Source organism: Carcharhinus amblyrhynchos, chromosome 15 (assembly GCF_965287045.1).
Source record: "Carcharhinus amblyrhynchos chromosome 15, sCarAmb.v2.hapA, whole genome shotgun sequence".
In the NCBI taxonomy this organism is placed as follows: domain Eukaryota; kingdom Metazoa; phylum Chordata; class Chondrichthyes; order Carcharhiniformes; family Carcharhinidae; genus Carcharhinus; species Carcharhinus amblyrhynchos.
Genome location: NC_137338.1, coordinates 43,261,597 through 43,276,966, shown reverse-complemented (window position 1 = coordinate 43,276,966; position 15,370 = coordinate 43,261,597). Strand labels below are relative to the sequence as shown.

Genomic DNA, 15,370 nt, shown 5'->3' with positions numbered 1-15,370 from the left:
ATTTCCTGTGCAATACAACATTCTCAGCAGTCAGAAATCAAGGAAATTTCAGAACTTTTGGATAACAATTTTAAAGTTTCACCGTGAATTATGGTGGACATTAATTGTACATGTGAATGTACTTGTGCTATGTCTAAAGCATTTGACAAGAATGATGTTGCTATTGTTACTCCTAGGGTTGAAAACCCTTTTGTACTGTACTTTCTAGGTAATAAGATGTTGTTAACCTAAGAATTGTGAACATGAGTTAGGCTACTCGGCCTCTTGAACCTGCTCCACCATTTAATAAGATCATGGTTGATCTGGTTGCGATCTCATCAACACACCTACCACCTAACCCCGATGACCTTTCACCTCCTTGCTATTAAGAATCTACCCAGCACTGCCTTAAAAATACTCAAAGCCTCTGTTTCCACTGCTTTTGAGGGAGAGAATTCCAAAGAGACACAATCCTCAGAGAAAAAAGTCCCCCTCGTCTCTGTCTAAAATGGATGGGGAGTGGGGTGGGGTCCTTAGTTCTAGTTTCTTCCACAAAAGGACACATCCTTTCAACATCCACCCTGTGAAGACCCCTCGAGGCCTTTGTATGTTTCAATTAAGTTGTCTCTTTATTCTTCTAAACAAGAAGATACAAGATACAAGCCTAGCCTGTCCAAACCTTGCTCATTAGACAGTGTGACCATCTCAGATATTAGTCTTGTAAAAGTTCTCTGAATCTAACGCACTTACATACTTCCTTGGATATGTAGCTTAAGTGGCTGGAACTGAACAGCAAAGTAGTGACTACCTTTGTAATAACATGATATATTTGCCAAGATAAACTTAGTCTAATGTACAGCTTCTTATTCACTGTGAGATTAAAAGTGTGTCCTGTGCTCAATGAAGAGTGGAGCAGCACCATGCATACCTAAAAATGAGGTGCTAACCTGGTGAAGCAACAAACAGGACTACTTGCGTTTCAGACATCGAAAGCAGCCTGTAATAGAGCTAAATGATGCTACAATCAACGGGTCAGATCTAAGCTCATCGGCAGTCCTGCCGCATCTAGTTGTGAATGGTGGTTGACAATTAAACAGCTAACAGGAAGAGGAGGCTTCACAAATAACCCCACTCTCAGTAATTGGAGTGCCAGCACATCTGTGCCAAAAATGAGACTGAGTCATCTACTACAGTCTTCCGCCAGAAGTGCCAATCCATCTCGGCCTTCTCATAAGCTCCTCAGCATCATAGATGCCAGTCTTCAACCACTTAGATTTACTTTACATGATATCAAGAAATAGCCAAAGGCACTGGATGCTGTGAAGGTTGTGAGCTCTAGCAATAGTACTGAAGACTTGTGCACCAGAATTAGGTGCACCCTAGCCAAGCTGTTCCAGTACAGCTACAAAACTGACAACTCTTCAACTGTATGGAAAATTGGCTGGGTATGTCCTGTACACATACACAGCAGGTGAAATCCAACCCAGCCAATTACTGTCCCATCGCTCCACTCTGTCATCAGCAGAGTGATGGAATGGGTCGTCAACAACATTAACAAGCGACACACCGTTCTGATTTGGAACTATATTGTTCCTTCACTGTTGCCGGCCAGAATCCTGGAACTCCCTAAAAGCACTGTGGGTGTACCCACATCCAGTATAGACTGTGGTGGTTGACAACCGCCTTTCAAAGAGCAATTGGAGATGAGCATTATAAATGCTGATCTAGACAGCAGCGCATCCGTTCTCTGAAAGAGTAAGAAGAAAATTGAAATTAATGGACAGCCAAGAGGCTTTGAATTATTCTTGCATGTGTAGTGATACAGTTGTACGTGGATATGGGAATGGAGTGAAATATCACACAAAAGAAAAGCAAAGGAACAATTTGTTCACTAACAAACTATGAAATATCAAAACATACTTGTAGTTTTAATGTCACAAGTCACTTTCTCCCAAGAAAATTCTGATGGCTAATTGAAGAGTTTGATAATTGAGAGTGTGGATGATGAAGGCTATACTGCAGATAATTTTTGTTTTCTTTCTTATTTCATTGGAGAAAAGCAGATGAAACATTTTTCATAACAAACCATCATGATGAGACCTTAAGGTGCAATTATTGCTGCATATATTTTATTGCATAGAAACTTGTTTATAAATTCTGAGTTAACATTTTTCTGTCGGCTCGCACCTAAAATGCATGCAGAACAATAAGTGCTTCGTCAGCTCTGAAGCCCTTTGGGACGACTGGACTGATAAATGTTTGAAAGATACAAGTTCTTCTAACTTGTTTAATTAATCAGTTATGATACTGAGTGTTGTATCCTTTCACCTATTTCTTTGAGGAACAGTATTCCTTGCTTTCATTCGATGTTTGCAACATGATGTTGTCTACACACTGTTATCCAGTACATCATAATGGGCTGTGTTAAAACTGATTAATCAATTAGATTGAGGTCAACTCTCAAATCAAGAGAAAATAAACTATCTTCCATGGCATTTGTAGTCACGTGCATCTTGGCCTGTCAAGTTATATGCGTTAAAATAGTAAGTATATTGTAGCAAATGACAACCCTGATCAATTCAATTGTAAAGTTAGCTCGGGAGCTTCAGGATAATGATCAGCTTATTTTTTATTCATTTGCAGGATGTGGGTGTTGCTAGCAAAGCTGGCATTTATTGCCTATTACTGCTTGTCCTTGAGAAGGTTGTGTGGTGGGTCTTCTTGAATCACTGAAGTCAGTTTGATCAAGATGTTCCCCCACTGCTGTTAGGTAGCAAGTTCCAGTATTTTGACCTAGTGACAATTAAAAAAGTCTGTATTTAAATCACTGCAACTAAACATTAAATGTAGGTAAATAAAATAAAACCATATGTAACGTGCACAACACAATCATATAGGTTAAAATGGGGGCAGATAAACATTTTTAAATTGTTCATAATTCTCTTGCAGATTATGTGAAGTCTTGAAGTGAATTTACAGTGGAATAGAGTTGAAGAGAATATAGCATTGCTGGAAAATACTCTACATACAGTAAGTATCTTTATTGTAAATAAAAAGTCATGGTCAATTAGTTGCAAGTAAACCAGTCGTGTTGTATTGCATATTTATTTGACAAGAAATTATGTTGACAGTTAAATCTCAGAACAGACCCGCATGTTTGATCGTAATTTGCCATCAGTTTTTGGCAGGGGAAATATATAAAGTAAACATTTGATAAAATATGAAAATAATTGCTAGGATTGACAGAAAAGGGTTGGGCAATGGGCTGAATGTTCTGGAGAGCCTCAAAGACAAAATCATTCTGATTTGGACACACAAAGGTTGTCTGTCAGCATAATTTTATACACTCCCCAAGGCAAGTGCTGAGGCAGGGTAGCAATGTAAAATTCAATGGACAGGATTTCCTCAGAAGCCCACCCAACCTGTGGGCAGGCCTCAAGGTGGAAACCTACTCTTCCACCAAATAAGGCCCTTTTCCCACCCAGACTTAATTGCTATGCTCCTTCTGGTGTTGAGTGCTCTCCCCTCCAGGGCCATGGTGCTCCACTCCATTCCACCCCAGTGGCCTATCACCCGATGCCACGATTATCCCATCTCCCTACTCTGCAGGGAATCTCCTTCCCTCTTGCCCTTGTGACTTACCATAAGAATGGTCCCGGTATTTAGTTCCAGGCACAGTGCTGCAGTATCTCATTTGGCCAGTTCTTGATTTTTTTTTTCTGAACTGGTTTGAGTTGGAGGACATTCCACAGGTTGTTGCTGCCCTTGAGTGCACAATTATGGTCCACTGTGTTTATAAACTTTTAAACCTTGTGTCCAACAGATTAACTTTGCTTTTAATATTATTCCCTACTTCATTGGAGAATCACTCTTGATAATCTTATAACTCCTGGCTGACAGATGGATTCTCTTGTAACTGTATTTGTAGCTGCATTTCTTCACAGAGAAACAATTGTAGTGTATGTAGCCTGACAGAATGAACAGGTTTGGTGGGGAACGCAGTGAGAAAAGTAGGAGAAAGAAACTGAGTAGGGGAAGTACATAAGAACATAAGAACATAAGAAATAGGAGCAGGAGTAGGCCATCTGGCCCTTCGAGCCTGCCCCGCCATTCAATAAGATCATGGCTGATCTGTCGTGGCTCAGTTCCACTTTCCCGCCCTCGAGTGAGACCAGCTAGTGCATAGCAAGCAGTTTTTCATAGAATCATGCTACTTTTTGAAAGAGTTAACCGGTTAGTCCCATTGGCCTGTCTTTACCACATTGTCTAAATTTTATTTCTCAAGTTCACAACTGATTCCTCTTTTCAAAAGTTACTTTTGAATCTGCTTTCTCCACCCTTTCAAACAGAGCATTCCAGATCAACTCATTGTATTTTAAACAAAGGGAATTCTTTTCCACCAGCTCCTTTATAGCACTTAGTTTCTGCCTTCTGCCAGTTCTTTCCCTTAACCTTAAACTTACTTGATTTTTATCAATACTTTTTATGTGTACCTCTCTGATTTTCAACATGACCCATTAGCGTTCTAATGCTCCTAACATCTCCACTTTCAAGTTGCCTAGTTCTCAACAGCCTATGAAAATGTGTCTTCATTCCCATCTCAAATTTCTTGCTCTTGCTACATTCTGACCGTAGCTGCAGCTGACTAGTCGAGCTGGAGTCTGCTTCTGGTACTGCCAGACCTCTCAGTCCTCCATGGACTTGATGACCGACTACAGCACTTACAGACCTTACTGCCACCCTCTCAACTCTGCCACCATCTCACATGCTTCTTTCACCATTTCCCTCCAGCCCTAAGACACTTCCATAACTTCCCCCTAGCCACTAGTTCTGTTCACAAATGCCTCATTGCCTTGCCACCTTCAGTCTAGTGCTTCCATGACCCAAGGCCACCCTCCCAAAATGATTTAATTATAGCAGCCCTCTGCCAGTGCCCTAGACCACTAGGGCCAAAGTACCCAGCTATCCAATATTTCCACTATGCCTTCAAACATACTATCGCTTAGTTCACTGGTGTCTCTAAATCCCAAGACTACCCTGTCAACATCCTCAAAATATGCTCCCAGTACTCCTATGGATCTACTGGTAACCTCTGATGTCTCCTTTTGTGTCTTGGGGCTATTGTTTAAGAAAGGAAAAGTTTTAGTTGAAAGATAAAATGGAGTACATAACCATGTAATAATTTTCCTGAAGATATGCATAAAATATAATTCTGAAGCTAAAAATGCCACATCACTTCCAGAATTACGAGTAATAAAAACGTGATTTGACTTATTCAATCATCATAAATCAGTAGTCCTGTTAAAATATGTATAAAATAAAATATGCTTTGATTTCCCATGTGTCATGCCACTTAAGATCCCTTATTGTTACTAAGTCTGTTTGTAGTTGTGTTAGAGGATAATTTAAAGCTTTTATATATAAAATTTTGCTCACAATACTCAAATCAGAAATTTTATTTTTTATCGCAAACTATATAGCCCCTTGTCACATTGTAGATAAACAGTAAAGACAAAAAACATCTAAAACATCTTACAGGGGAGAAGCAAGAGGTGAAGAGAGCAAGTGAGAGAAGTGGGAAAAATTGGCTGGGGGGAAAGAAGAGAGAAGTGGAGGGAGGAGAGGATGGGAGATCTGGGAAGAGGAGGAGGAGAAGATGGGAGATGTGGGAAGGGGAGACAGGAGAGGAATAATATGATGGGCTCCCTTCTATTTTTGAATGCTGTCATTGCATCCTCCACACTCCCAACTTCGACCCTTTTGTTCATGATAACTGTGCCATCTTTGTGCATATTTTTGTTTTATTGCACTCCAATGAAATCTCAAACTATTAAACATGTTATGTAAATACAAGTTGTTGAGAGGGTAGAGAGCAAGGGGATAGAAAAGAAAAGGAAGGAGAGAGGTAGGTAGGGAAATGGTGGAGAGCAGAGAGAGAAGTATGGAGAACATATAAGATGGTATAGAGCCGCTTGGGGACGGGGAGGAAGTGAGAGGAAAGACATCACTGTCCCCAATTCAAATTTCCCAACCAAAATTACAAATTGGGTCCTGAATTTCTTTGGGTCTTGAAATAGTTGAGGATCTTGGGTTTTTCTGGTCATTTACATTACTCTTGATCTCCTCTTATCCCCCTTCCTCATCATCTCCGCACTTCTTTCTCCATTATTTACCATTGCTCCACCTGCTTTTCCTTCCCTTTCCTTCTCCGCACTGTAGATTTATTAACACAGCTGCAAACGGATTCATTATAACAAATAAGCAATTTTAATCAGTGTCTAGTATACTACCTGTGAGTAATCCAATTTTAAATAATTGAAGATGACTTCAAAAACTATTTACAAGCTACATCAGTAAATAGTAAAGCATTTCAAAGTTTTTATTTAGAACATTAGTCTTGCAATGGTAATAGTGGTGGAACTGTCAGTGTTTACCATGATTACTCAACTAAAGCTGAAAGCTATTTTGAGAATTAGCGCATGCGAACGGAAACGTAGACGTTGCTGTGAATCATTCTGTGCTCCTCTGGCAGATGCGTTAATGAGGTCTCCCAACTTCCACACCCCATTCCACCAAATTCTCCAGTGAAATCACAAAATAGGAAACGTTAGGAGAGGCAATATAAAATAAAGGGTAGAATTCTACAGGAGGTGAAAGAGCAGAGGAGCCGGGACAGGTGGGAGGATGATTGTATGTGTACAAATCGTTGAAGGTGGCAGAAGAAGTTGATGAAGCACATGGGATCCTGAGCTTTATATATAAGGGCATAGAGTATAAAAGCAGGAAATTTATGAAAATATAAAATACTAGTATAATACTATGATACCACTATATTGTACTTGTAAAGTTTTACAAGTAATAAAATACTTGGCCTACATCTAATAAAATACCTGGCCTCAACTGGAGTATCATGTCCAATTCTGGGCACTGCACCTTAGGAAGGATGTAAAAGCATTGGACAGTATAGAAAAGATTCACGAGAATGGTTCCTGGAGTGAGTTATGTAGATAAATTCGGGAAACTGGAGCTGTTCTCCTTGGAGAAAAGGATATTTGATAAAGGTGCTCAAAACCGTGAGGGGCTGGACTCAGTTGAGAGAAACTGTTCCAATTGGAAGAAGGATTGGGAACTGGAGGGCATCAATTAGCAAAAGAAGCAATGGAGATGAGAGGTTAAAATGTTTTTATGTAGCAAGTGGTTAGGGTCGGGAATATACTGCCTGAGAAGATGGTGGGATGTTGTTTCTGAGAGAGAATTGGACAGTTATCTGAAGAGAAAATAATTGTAGGGCTATGGCGAAAAAGCATGGGGAAATAGGTTGAGATGAGTTGCTCTTGCAGAGAGCTAGGATGAACATGATGGGCTGAAAGGCCTCTTTCTGTGCTACAACTATTCTATGGTCTTTACCTCTATGCTGCTGGACTCACTGTAAAGGTCCTTGAAAATTACAATGATGTGAATAAAGTGTATCTAAGCTTTTAATGCACTAAATTCATAATTATGGTTAAACATTCTCATAAACGCTGAAAAGCTATCTTCATGCCAGATTTCTCCAATATGATAAAATCCATATATTGCTTTTTTTTGCTAATGTGTCTTTTTATCCAATATAATTTATTTATTTAACTATCTGAATATTTAAACTCAAGGTAAAGTGTAATTGAGCTTTTAACTTCCTAGTTTTCTATTTGTGAAAATACTTTAACCTAATTGCCTGCTTGCTGACATCAGTGCTGCTGTATCTTTTTGACTTGGTGGCAAATTTAAACTGCTGTCAGGAAAGGGAAAATCTATGTCAAACAGATGGCTTGATCTTTGTGGGCAAATTTCCTCAAAGTCAACGGTGAGTATTGTTGCCTCAGAGTTAATCATAAAATTAAATCCATTGTCCTTGTGCCTAAAAATTTACAAACCTTGGTCTGTAAATGGGTGCAATGAATGGAAATTTGACATGGTAATCTGAAGGCATTGGTAGTTTTGTGGGTGAGGCTAACTTCCAGCACAACGTTATTTAAACAAGCACAAACAATTGTGAAGTGTAGATTTGCACTTGAAATCCCTCAAACTTTTACAGTGGTTTGATTGTACAAATGGCAATCTTTTTAGTTGTATATTTCATTGTCCCAGCAATTCCACCTAAAATACTAGTGTAATATAGACATATAAGTTGCCTATATTTTTTGGGTCGATTTTCCAAGTATGCTAAGTATAAAAGTTAACAGAGGATGTGAGTGGTTGCCATTTTGAAATATCATTTGCACCATGCAAAGAATGGGCATGTCTTAAACTCCCACATACCTTTGCAACATAGCTTGACCCCTTCAACGTAGTTATAAGGCACCAGTAAATAAAACATGCATTTGTAGAGTGAAAAATAGAGGCTGACTGCTAATGCAAATATAGAATGTTGTGGATAAAAAAGGGGGAGGCGATTTGTATGCTGAGTATATGCAATAACATGATTTTTGGGCCGGGGAGATTGGATGAGTTATATACTGTATCAACTTTTAATCCTTGCTTTACAGTACTTACTTTCCCAATGGCCTTGTATAATTTGTAAACTTTTAATAATAAATCAACTATTACACTCAGTTTTCCTCCCGTCCTTATACTTCAGCAGATACCACCATAGCGACATCTTTACTGCTGCTGATCAACATGCCAGACTTTCTTTTTCACACTTGTTTACTTCACTTTGGCTGTCAGGGTGGTTAGTTTTAATTTAAGCAATGTGTTTGGCTCAACTTAGTAAGAATTGTTGAAGCAACTGTTCCACAAAAATTAATATGTGTTGTGTACTGGTCCTCCTGAGTTACAACACTTCTTTCACCTATATAAACCTAATAGAAACCTATTTCACAGCAGTTTTCTTCAATGTTAGCATTAAGTTTGGCCTATTTATTATGGAGTCTATTGTGCATTATTAGGAAATTATGCAAATTCTACATGTTAGTAACAGTTAACCTTCATTTATTTATGGAAACCCCAGCAATGTGTATTGTGTAGGGCAACAGTACTTGATTATCTATATGCAAATGAAAGTTTAGCTATTCCATTTGATTATGTTAGTTGTCTACTAATCTGGTAATGGATGCAATGTATATTAAGATACTGATCAAGAATATTATTGTTATAATAGTTTATTCTCCATTTTATACAGTTAACATGTTTTCCCCATGTAATATTTTGGTCAATTTCAGTTGTGCACATGAGTGTATATGTACAGGCTATTTGGGCCTACTGTTATCCTGGTACAGTCATGTTAAATGCCTCATATGATCTTAGCACAAAAATAAACCTTAAATCTATATGCTCTCTCTGTCTTCCCTTAGCTCCACCAATTCTTCCTTGTTCTTTGAAGCTAAATCTATTTTTCCTCTCTGTTAATCAAAATGCTACACTTATTTAACTCCCTGTATTTCCTGACATTCACCAGTTACTTTGGTGGGAGCACCTTGAATATTAAAAGTTCACCATAGTCACTAAAGTCGCCATAGTCCCAGATGACCACAGGTTTGTGGTGATTTCACTTGAGGATCATCACACCTTAGAAAGGTTTAGAAGGCAGGCCTTCATGAAGAACTTAAGCCACTACAAGAATTGAACCCACACTGTCGGCATTGCCCTGCATCACAAACCAGCTGTCCAGCCAACTGAGCTAACCGACCTCCATTTTGAAAATACCTGCTCTTGATAGGTTAAAAAAAAACTTCAGTTGGCTGTTTGGGCATTGGAAGCCCATAACTACGTGGATTCATGTATTTGTAATGAAGTTACTGAGTCCAGTTGGAGCACTACAACAGAATAAATCTCTAAATTGAATTGTCAGTAATACATTGCATTGTATGTAATAGACAGCATAGTAGGAGTTAAATTCTAGTTGAGCAAATATTCTCTTTAACTAAATGTTCCCATTAACTGGGTGTCTATTAACTAGCATGTACTGTACCAGCTAAATGCTTTCTCTTATAGATTAAATGCTCTTTCACACACATTTCTACGGTATACAAAAATGCTAGTTAATACAGTTTTGTATTAATGGATTAAAATGTTCCTCGTTTGTTGGTTCATTGGAATGTTACTATTTGCATAATATGTGAGAATGTGTGTGCACTCCAAAAGCAAAAATGAAGAAGGCATTTTTTGGCCATGCTGTAAATAGATTTTCAGAAATAATAATAATTGGTATGTTATTGCTGAATTGAATGATACTATCCTTACAATTATAGCTGAAGTGAAAATAATATGGCATTTAGATTTTATAACTTCAACCTGTAAAGCCATTAATGGATAAGTGGCACTATGTTCGCTGAATTTTTTTTCCCTTTTTCTGTCTGTTTTAATGTAACTTAAGGGAACTATTTTCTGAATTGTTCTAAACTGCAGATTATTTTCCCCAAGCCCCCTGCTGGGAACTTAACTCAAGTACATCTGTGAGGAGAGATTTCTGAAATATTCTTCCCCCAAATCACGGATCTTTCCCAAGGCAGATCGCCTCTTGGCAAGTCCTTGTCTTGGTATTGGGGCAGAAATGTTCCTGGCTGCTAGCATTGGGATCTGATGGCCCTACTGTGTGAAGCTGTAGTTAGAAGGCTCACAGCTCAATGACTCCCTGGGCGGCAGGGAGTCTGTTCAATAAGTAGGCAAACCTCATCTGCAATAATTTTCAGAGTTTCCTTCAATCTTTAGGGATTTCAGTGCAAGCCCTAGGCCAAGATTCGGGTGCCCTTCATTGGGAATTTCATATGAACAACCATATGAATTAGGCACAAATATGCCATGAGGCCATTTGGCCCATCGCGCCCACCCCTCCACTCAATAAGATCACGGCTGATCCAATTGCGGCCTCAACTTCACCTTCTGTCTACCCGGTAACTATTGACTTCCTTTTTGGTCAAAAATCTGTCTACCTCTGCCTTAAAGGTATTAATTCACACTGCCTTCACTGCTTTGACAGAAGTTCATCTGGACTCAAAACATCAGCTCTTTTCTCTCCTTGCATAAGCTGCCAGACCTGCTGAGATTTTCCGGTATTTTCTCTTTTGGTTTCTGCCTCTACTGCTGTCTGGGGAAGAGAGTTCCAAACATTCACAACTCTCTGAGAGAAGAAAAATAATCTAACTCATATATTAAATGGGAGACCCCTTTATTTTTAAACTGTGTCCACTAGTTCTAATCTCTCCCACAAAGGAAAACATCTTTCATCCTGACAAATCCCCTCAGGGTCTTGTATGATTCAATAAGATTGCCTCTCAATCCTCTAAATTCCAATGCATACAGGCCCAGTCTGTCCAATCTTTCCTCACAAGATAATCTCCCTGTCAGATTCCTGTCAAGTGAATTTTTAAACTGCTAATATATTTATTCTTTTTGAATAAAGAGACCAAAACTACGTACAGTACTGTAGATGTGGTTACATGGTCTCACCAATACTCTGTACAATCGTAGCAAAACAGCCCTACTTTTATATTCCATTCCCTTTGGAATAAACACCACCATTCCATTTGCCTTACTAATGACTTGCTGTACCTATGTACTAACATTTCCTGATTCATGTACCAGGACACACACATCCTCTGTACCTCAACAGCTCTGCGGTGTCTCTCTATTTAAATAGTTTGCTGTTTTCTTACTCTTCCTACCAAAGTGGACAAGTTCACATTTTCCCACTCCTTCAACCTATCTGTGTCTCTTTGCAAACTCCATATGTCCTCTTCAAAATTTGCTTTCCTATTTGTCTTTATGTTGAGAGAAAATTTAGCAACACATAGACCCTCTCTTCATCCAAGTCATTGATATAAATTTAAATAGTTGAAGCGCTAGCACTGATCCTTGTGGCATTCCACTCATCACGTCTTGCCAACCTGCTTACCAGTTAGCTAACCAGCCCTCTATGTTTATATGTTACCCCCTACATCATGAGCTGTTATTTTGCATAGTGATCTTTCATGTGGCACCTTGTCAATGCCCTCTGGAAATCTAAGCACACTATATCCATAGGTTTTTCTTTATCCACATTGCTTGTTATTTTTTCAATAACCTCAATAAAGTAGGCAGAAATGATTTATTTTTCACAAAACCATGTTGATTCTGCCTGATTGCATTGAGATTTTCTAAGTGCCCTTCTATAATGTCCTTAATGAAGGATTCCGACAATTTCCCTACAACACATATTTAAACTAACTTGCCTGTCGTTTCTTGCTTTCTTTCCCTCCTTTCTTGAATATAGGTGTCACAATTATTATTTTCCAATCCGATGAGACCTTTCTTTAATCGAGGGAATTTTGGACTTTTAGAATTTTGACTTCTTACCTTCACTATTCCTCGTCACTACCTGAAATGATTCTATATCCTTATCTTCAGAAGTAGTGTCTTCTCTCTCTATTGTACCAATTTAATTTGAGATTAACCAATGCATTCCTCTTCCTGTTCCCAGCTTCCAGACCTCCTTAAATGTCATGTACCTTTCAATTTTCAGATCCCAGTTATGTCCCTGGAATGATTGCCAGATTGGATTTGTGCTGTCAATTCATCTGTTTTGTCATGAATGTTGCATGGTTTCAGGTACAAAGCCTTGAGTCCTGTCTTTTTTTATAACCTCAAGCCTTATCTGCTGGTGCACTCTTAGGTTTGTACTCACTGTCCATTCCTACTGTAGTCTGATCATCATTCCCCTTTTTTGTACCTTGCTTTTTTGCCTTGAGGTTGATGTTTTGCTCTTTAATTCATCACATCTTCCCAAACTTGGTTCCATGCCCCCATTATTTAATTTATAGGCCCCCTCTACCGCCCTAGCTATATAGCTCAACAAAACATTCATCCCAACAGGTTCCAGGTGAAGACTATCCTAGAAGTTCAACTCCCACTTTCCCCAGTGCTGGTGCTCATGCCCCATGAATCAGAACCTACTTCACCCATTCCAATCTTTGAGGCACAATCTTATTTACCATGCTTCAATTTGCTTTGGGTCAGATAGTGATCTGAGATTATTGCTCTTGCGGTTTAGTTTTTTAATTTATCACCTAGCTGTTCATGCTCCCTCAGGAAAACGTCTTATTTCTACTTGTATCATTGGCACCTATGTGGATCACGGACACTGAATCCTCCTCCTCCCACTGCAAGTTCCTTTCCAGCCCAAAGCAGATGTCCAGAATCAGGCACAGAGCAGGCAACACAGCCATTTGCAGTTCAGCTCTCGGGTGCGAAGAATCATGCTTTCCCCTGACTGTACTAAGCCCAACTACCACTATATTCCTATTAAAGGTTGAGACTTCTACCTCACTTCTACCTCACTTGCAGTCGCACCTTCTTTTCCCTGACCACTGACCAAATCAGAAAACTCTATCCTAAAGGTGTGCCTGCCTCCTGCTACAAAGTGTCCATGTGATTTTTCTCCTTCCTGATGCATCGCAATGTCTACAGCTCAGTCTCCAGCTCAATGACTGCGAGGCCAAGCCCCTCAAATCTCGACAGATGTGTTTGCCTTGGATCGCACTGGCATCCAAGAGTTCCCACATTCTGCAGTCACGAATCATCAGCTGTCCTGTCATCTTTAACATGTGTCAATTAGTTAATTCTTAATTAATTTATCATTAATAAACACTGCTCTCCCAGTAACCTTTATTATTGCTTGTAAATCTTACCACAACCAATAAAACCTTGCAATTTTGAAGATATTTACAAAATATTCAATAGCCAATTGCTTATCTGTTTTCCTGTGATATCAGACTGTGATTTCCCTCCGAGATGCAGCTGCTCTACTTTGGTACCATCCATCAGGGAAATCCAATGTCATCAGTGAGGAAGAGTAGCGGCTCTTGCTCCCATTTTTCTCTTCACTGCCCCAATTAACAAATGATTCTTGGCCACAATCACAAGGGAACTTGATTGATATTCTTATAGGTAATCATTTAAAATAGTTGCCGTTTAAAGAATTTGTGGGACAGTTACATTGCATGGAATGCAAAATGCAGTTTTGTTGATTTTGGTAATTCTCAGAAAAATTAGCTAGAGAATAAAATTTGAAATCTTTCGAAATGATGCCAAGATAATGATTATTACATTGAGAGGTTGTGGGAACACTGCAGTACCGACTTGTCCTAAAAAGAATTTCTTCTCTGCCTCAAATCTGCAATGCTCTTGGTAAAGATCTTTGCATCATAGTTATATGTTGCTTCGTATTTTTGAGCAGCATTAAGTTTTATTCCAAAGAATTTGGACTGCTCATTTCCTGTTCAGGATAGTGATCCTTTTTATCAATCTCATATATTTGGCTTCACACTTCCCCAGCAAATGCCATCTTGATCTTTCTTAGTGCCATTTCATCTTTTTCTTCGGAATATTGCCCGCCTTGGCTAAAGGGTACATATGAGCAATTATTTTGCCTTTCTAACTGTCTTCTTCTCCTTAGATGAGTATTTTACTTTTAAAATTTGTGAACCGTTGTTGACTCAAACTATCGCTCATCATTAAAATTCTGATTTCATTTACAATCACCAAATTGTTTTAAGCATATTTTTAATGGTGGTGATCTTTGCTCTTGAATACTTTGCTAAATTCCCTATTACAATGCTGGCTGTTTCCAAATCCTTTGGCATTTATGTTCTACATTTCGACAAAGTCATATTCATAGTCACGGCTATATAGTCTCTTTGAAATTGTGCTGCATCTGATGACTTATGCTCTTGACTTTTATCCGTTAACTCAAGGGTTCTCTTTATTCATTCAGGTCAGTGACATCTTTAGCAGCACATTGTATCCTTTCTACAGTTTTTTGATTGTTTATGTTCTACATTTAGCTTCTTCCTTCAGATTATTTCACCTTTGTGAACAGCCTCCAATCCTATTGCAGTGCAGTGGCTGAACTGCACCATTTTGATCTCTTTGGTACTTCCAACTGGGAAATAATCTAATTCATTTTCTTGAAGGAATTTTCTTCATGTTTCCTGCTACTTCCTCTTTTAACTTTGGCTCAATTCTTAAATCATTTTCATCAATCAACATCTTAACCTCGCGATCTTCTGTGACCTAAATTGAAACTCTTTAATTTTCTTCATTGCTTAAGCTGTCTCTAAGGGGCTTGGTTTCCTGTTTCATTGCAGGCACTTAAAGGGTGATTTCCACTCTCCTTGATCTTCATTAAGAAGCAGAAATGCAGTTAAAATAGAGTGGCTCCATTTCTCACTGTGTACCTGTCATTCTAATTTTAATGTGGCTTTTGTGGTGGTTGTGGCTCTTGCTGGACTTTGGCAGGAACTTCATTAATAAAGGCAAATCTACAGCCGTTGCATACATAGGTCCCTGATAGAATTTTACCTTGGTTCTTCATTCCTGTACCAAATGTTATGGTTGGTTCTTTCATTTAGAGGAAAAGAGTGTTTTTGATTGAAGT

General features: G+C 38.8%; 1 protein-coding gene across 4 annotated transcripts in view; it reads left to right on the top strand.

Moving 5' to 3' along the window:
- Positions 1-15,370, top strand: part of zbtb20 (zinc finger and BTB domain containing 20) — a 310,534-nt gene that overhangs the window by 149,551 nt on the left and 145,613 nt on the right. For all 4 annotated transcript variants that reach the window (XM_080203895.1, XM_080203898.1, XM_080203894.1 and 1 more), the window contains one exon: positions 2,929-3,009. The gene's annotated coding sequence lies outside the window, so the exon portion shown is untranslated. The remainder of the gene's footprint in view (positions 1-2,928; positions 3,010-15,370) is intronic.